The 6096-nt window shown below is 56.6% G+C and overlaps 1 long non-coding RNA gene across 1 annotated transcript; it reads right to left on the bottom strand.

Moving 5' to 3' along the window:
- Positions 1 to 793: 793 nt before the first annotated feature.
- LOC146428854 (uncharacterized) lies at positions 794 to 1850 on the bottom strand. The gene is made up of 2 exons (XR_014855929.1): positions 1699 to 1850; positions 794 to 1583 (listed from the first exon to the last, which is right to left on the bottom strand). It is a non-coding gene; the product is annotated as an uncharacterized LOC146428854 (long non-coding RNA).
- Between the last annotated feature and the right edge of the window lie 4246 nt (positions 1851 to 6096).

Here is a 6096-nt window from a genome sequence, read left to right as displayed (position 1 = left end):
CGGGGGCCGACTAGTGCTAGTCTGGAGGGACGGAGCCGGAGCCGAGTGGGCTGAAGGCCAAGCCCAGCTCCTGCAACATGCGCTGTCCCCTCCAGCCGTCACCCGCGTGGGGCCCAGGGCCAGTGGCCGCTGCAGGCCAGCAGCAGGAACCCGGGCAGGGCGAGGATCCCCTGGCTTGGCTTTGCTCTCTGCAGCAATCCGGGCACAGGGCGATGCAATGCAGCGCGGAGGGGGAAGCAACGGCTGCAGCCTTTGGAGGCTCCAAGCCTTAACCATCAACGCCTGCAGCTGCTAAAGCTGCTCCCCACATCCTGGCTCCAGCAATTCCCAAGGCTGTCATGGCCTTCAGAACATGAACTGGGATTTTGCATCCCTGTGGCCTGATGCCGGCTCTGCGCCCAGCAGTCCCTTTGGCTCCAGCAGGAAGGGTGGCAGGAGGTTTCCTGCCTGCTTTGGTGGCGTTGTTGCAGGGGCCGCTCCTGTCAGAGCCCCCTCTCTGCTGGTGACAGCTCTGCTCTTGGGGACACGGCTCTGCAGCAGCCCAGGAACGCGAGCAGGGCCCAGCGCTGGCAGCGGCGTCAGTGGGACCCCCCTGTGCACAGGGACCCCCAGCCCCAGGGCGGCCATGCCAGCACCCCCAGGGACCTCCAGCCCCGGGAAGCTGGAGCAAGTGGAAACCACAGGTGTGCAAACGCTGCCTGTGCCCAAAGGAATGGCAAGGAGACCCGGGCTGTGACAAGCAAGGACAATTCATTTACAGAAGAGCGGCAACAACAGTGAACGACAGAACGTATTTAGAATAGAAGAATCTTTATAACAACAACAATCTGTAGAACGTATTTACAGGATAAAGTCCTCTATAAAAACAGCAACCTAATCAACGTATTTACAGTATAGAGGACCTATAGAACAACTGGAACCTAACAAACATATTTACAAAAAACCTAAAAATTTCATAAATGTATATTGCGATGGCACAGTATCCATCATGTCCGTCAGTCCTGGAAGAGAAGGAAGCAGCACGGTCACTCCCCTGCGGCCCTGAGGGCTGTTCCCCGTGCCCCCAGGCTGGCACACGCTGGCACAGCGGCACTCTGCCGCCAGCACTGAGCCTGGCTGGGAGCTGGGAGCTGGGCTCAGGCGCTGGCACGGGGCTGGTGTGGCCCAAAGCAAGGGCAGGGCAGGCCGGGGGTGGTGCTTGTGCCACCAGAATCCAGGGATCCCCTGGGCCACCATGTCCCTGTGTGGTGCCACCCAGCCCAGCCCCAGCCTGGTGGCAGGGGAGCCACTGTGCCTGTGGGCAGGGCATGGGGAGCACCTGCCTGTCCTGCTGCTGGGGTCGGTCTTCATCCCAGGATCATGGGCTCTTCCTCGTCTTCCTCATCCACCTCCATGTCTTCCGTCTCTTCCTCCATATCAACTTCCATCATCTCCTCTCCTTCCTCCCCCACATCGACCTCCATCTCCTCTAGCTCTTCCACCACATCAACCTCCATCTCCTCTATGGTGTCTTCCACATCCACTTCCATGCTCTCTTCCTTGTCCATGTCCACTTCCATCTCCTCCTCTCTCTCTACTGCAGTCTGCACGAGGGACCACAAGCTCAGAGCAGAGTCCCTGTCCCTCATATCATCCCCACAGGCCTGCAGCATGCCCAGGCAGTCAGGGGGTGCCCACCTCCCTGGAATGGCACTGTACCTTCTCTGGGACAGGAGTGCACATCTCTCTGGGATTGCTGCTGGGATCCAGGCAGCAGGATGAGCTCAGGACTGACGGCAAAATAAGGGAGCTGCTGAGGGCAGTCTGGTGTGTCCAGCACCAAGGGTGGTCTCCAAGCAGACTGAAGGCTCTGCTGGCTCCACAGGAATGGTTGTGTTATGGTTGACACAACAACGGGCTGTGACATCACAACTCTGGGAGCTGTGATGTCACAGGAGTTCCAGGGCCACTCGGCACTGGGGGCTGCTAGCACAGAATGATCAAATCCTTGAATGGTTTGGCTTGGATGAGAGCCTAAAGATCATCTCAATTCAATCTGAGCAACCTTGCACAAGACCGGGATGCTCAGGGCCCCATCCAGCCTGGCCTTCAATCAGGTTCCCAGCCATGGGGCATCCACAGCCTCTCTGGCACAGCCTGGGCCAGGGCCTCACCTCCCTCATGGGAGAAAAACATATTTCTGGCATCACAGCTAAATTGACCGCCTTCAGTTTCTCTTCATCCCCACTTATCCTCTCACCACAGGCCCGGGTGAACATTCTTGTCCCCATCTTTCCCCTGGTCCCCTCCAAGTCCTTCAAGGCTGCAGTCAGGCCTCCTTGTTGCTTTCTCTTCTCCTGGCTGAGCAACCCCAACTCTCTCAGCCTTTCCTCAGAGCAGAGGGGCTCCAGCCCTCGCAGCATCTCCAGGGCCTCCTCTGCTCTCACTCCAACAGCTCCAGGTCCTTCTGTGCCCAGGACCCCAGAGCTGGGGCAGGGATGAGCCCTGCAGGGGCTGCAGCTTCATGGGCAATCATGGGGAATATTGTGTTATCCCTGGAGAGGAACTAAACGACCTCTGGTGCTGAGGGTCATAATCAAAGGAATGAAGCCTGTGTTGGGCAGAGTTCTGCTGCCACAGCGGCAGCTCCTTGTGGAGTCTGTTGTGATCTATTAGGAGCAGATCCCAGGTGTCCCCTTGCCCCCAGCCCAGAGTGACTGCAAGGGGCACCTTGGCCAGGCCGTGGGTCCCTGCCCAGCTCAGCTCCAATCTCCCTGTGCTCCCACAAGCACCTTCTCCAAAGCAAATCCTGCCCATGGGGACACAGCGTCTCTGCCACGCTCGCTCCCTGCAGCTGAGGCCAGGCCTGCAGGACCCTGGGTTGCCCACTGAGCCACGGTTATCTCCAAGGATTCCTGGAGCTCTTGCCAAAGCCAGAGGCCCCTGTGCCCTGTGGAGAGCCCTCCAGCCCCTCGGGGTTCCCAGGAGCAGGGGTGCCCCAGCCCAGCGCAGCCTCACAGTGCCAGGGCTACCCAGGGAAGAGCCGTGGGTCAGGCTCTGCAGGACCATGCAGGTTCAGCTCTGCTCTGCTCTGCCCCTACAGGACAGGGCCTGCTGGGATTTCCCCCTACAGACACCAAGTGTGTGCAGAGCAACTGCAGGGACAGTGGGACCTCTGTCAGTGGCATCCCCCTGTGCAGAGGGTCCCCCAGTCCTGGGGTGGCCATGCCAGCACCCCCAGGGGCCTCCAGCCCCAGGAACCCAGAGCAAGTGGAAGCCACAGAGTCCAGAAATGCTGCCTGTGCCCAAAGGAATTGCAAGGAGACCCGGGCTGTGATAAACAAGGACAATACATTTATAGAAGAGCAGCAACAACAGAGAACTACAGAACATATTTACAATAGAAGAATCTTTATAACAACAACAATCTATGAAATATATTTACAGAACAACAACTAAATGTCAACATAGAAAACATATACACAGAAGGATAAATTCCTTGTCCATCATGTCCGTCAGTCCTGGAAGAGAAGGAAGCAGCACGGTCACTCCCCTGCGGCCCTGAGGGCTGTTCCCCGTGCCCCCAGGCTGGCACACGCTGGCACAGCGGCACTCTGCCACCAGCACTGAGCCTGGCTGGGAGCTGGGAGCTGGGCTCAGGCGCTGGGACGGGTCTGGTGTGGCCCAAAGCAAGTGCAGGGCAGGCCAGGGGTGGTGCTTGTGCCACCAGAATCCAGGGATCCCCTGGGCCACCGTGTCCCTGTGCGGTGCCACCCAGGCCAGCCCCAGCCTGGTGGCAGGGGAGCCACTGTGCCTGTGGGCAGGGCATGGGGAGCACCTGCCTGTCCTGCTGCTGGGGTCAGTCTTCATCCCAAAATCATAGCTTCCTCTTCATCTTCTTTATTCACTTCCATATCCACCTCCATCCCTTCCACACACTCTTCAAAATAGAGCTCTGTCTCCTCCACATAATCCTCCAAATCAACCTCCATAATCTCCTCTCCATCCGTCTCCATACCCACTTCCATCTCTTCTATCGTCTCTCTGTCAGGTTGCATGAGGTAACACAACTTCACAGTGGGGTCCCTGTCCCACATCATCCCCACAGGCCTGCAGCCTGCCCAGGCAGTCAGGAGGTGCCCACCTCCCTTGAATGGCACTGTACATCTCTCTGGGATTGCTGCTGGGATCCAGGCAGCAGGAAAAATTCAGGACTGATGCCAATAGCATGGAGCTGCTGAGGATAGTGTGGTGTGTCCAGCGACAAGAGTGGTTTCCAAGCAGACTGAAGGCTCTGCTGGCTCCACAGGAATGGTTGTGTTGTGCTTGACACAACAACGGGCTGTGACATCACAACTCTGGGAGCTGTGATGTCACAGGAGTTCCAGGGCCACTCGGCACTGGGGGCTGCTAGCACAGAATGATCGAATCCTTGAATGGTTTGGCTTGGATGAGAGCCTAAAGATCATCTCAATTCAATCTGAGCAACCTTGCACAAGACCGGGATGCTCAGGGCCCCATCCAGCCTGGCCTTCAATCAGGTTCCCAGCCATGGGGCATCCACAGCCTCTCTGGCACAGCCTGGGCCAGGGCCTCACCTCCCTCATGGGAGAAAAACATATTTCTGGCATCACAGCTAAATTGACCGCCTTCAGTTTCTCTTCATCCCCACTTATCCTCTCACCACAGGCCCGGGTGAACATTCTTGTCCCCATCTTTCCCCTGGTCCCCTCCAAGTCCTTCAAGGCTGCAGTCAGGCCTCCTTGTTGCTTTCTCTTCTCCTGGCTGAGCAACCCCAACTCTCTCAGCCTTTCCTCAGAGCAGAGGGGCTCCAGCCCTCGCAGCATCTCCAGGGCCTCCTCTGCTCTCACTCCAACAGCTCCAGGTCCTTCTGTGCCCAGGACCCCAGAGCTGGGGCAGGGATGAGCCCTGCAGGGGCTGCAGCTTCATGGGCATCAGTGGGGAATGTTGTGTTATCCCTGGAGAGGAACTAAACGAGCTCTGGTGCTGAGGGACATAATCAAAGGAATGAGGCCTGTGCTGGGCACCTTTTGATTTACGGAACTCCTACTGTATCATTTGTTGGTGTATGAGCAGCACTCTGAGTATTAAGCAGAAATCCCACCATTTTGATGTGTACTGACTGTCTGTCTGTCCAGGTGTCCTACTGGGACTTCTGTCTTTCTATGGTCTGTTCACTGTAGGACAGTCACCGAAGATCAGGTGCTGCTCACCTAACAAACAATTACCTTCATTTACAGGGTGTACTGGGAACTGGGGTTTTCAGGATAATCTCTACTGAAAATTATTTCAAACTTTACAAAAGAATTCAATGAGTTTTTCTGTGTAATTATGAGGAAATCCACACTCTTATGTATTTCATGGATTAAAGGAGATATGTATAACATTGTGGCTGAAAAGTTCATCCCAGTTCATGACTGAGGCTTATGAAAAACATATTTTAGATGTTAGAACAGGAGTGAATGTGTGCATGACCTGCAGGCAAGGCCGAAGCGGGGCTGTGCCTCCTGCGTGTGGCAGGCATTGGCTGTGCCCGGGGGCCGGCAGCCCTGCCCCGCACTGGCAGAGGGCTGTGGGCTGGGGAGGGGAATTGTCCATAGCCAAGTCCAAGGTCCAGGTTGATAGAGCTGCTCATGCCTTGGCCCCAGCTTTGCCTGGCACCTCACCAGCTGTATCCTGCCCACTGCCCTGGGCCCCGCTGCAGTGAAGGGTCTGTGTGCCCCAGGGTAACACCTCACACTGAAAATCTCGTGGGATCCTCTCAGGAAAGAGGGGCAGGGAGTTCTGTCTGCTCAGTGACCACATGGCCGGGCCTGGCATTGGGAATCAGGGCTGCTCCTGGCACTGCCCTGGGACCTGCTGCAGCTTCACGTGTTCAAAAATTCCAGAATGGGTGAGGCTGGAAGGAACCGCAGCAGGGCTTCTGGTCCCTCATCCCTGGTCAAGCAGGGTTATCCTAGAGCACGGTTCTGGAATACCTCCAGTGAATGAGACTCCACACCCTGTCTGGGAAATCTGTTCCAGTGAATGGTCACTTGCAAAATAAAGAACTTCTTCCGCATGTTCAGGTGGAACTGCCTGTGCATCAGTTTCTGC

The sequence above is a fragment of the Lichenostomus cassidix genome, chromosome 20 (assembly GCF_008360975.1).
Source record: "Lichenostomus cassidix isolate B80296 chromosome 20, HeHo_3.0, whole genome shotgun sequence".
NCBI classification, from domain to species: Eukaryota; Metazoa; Chordata; class Aves; order Passeriformes; family Meliphagidae; genus Lichenostomus; species Lichenostomus cassidix.
Note: the sequence above shows the minus strand (reverse complement) of the source record. Positions and strands in the feature narration are given on the sequence as shown.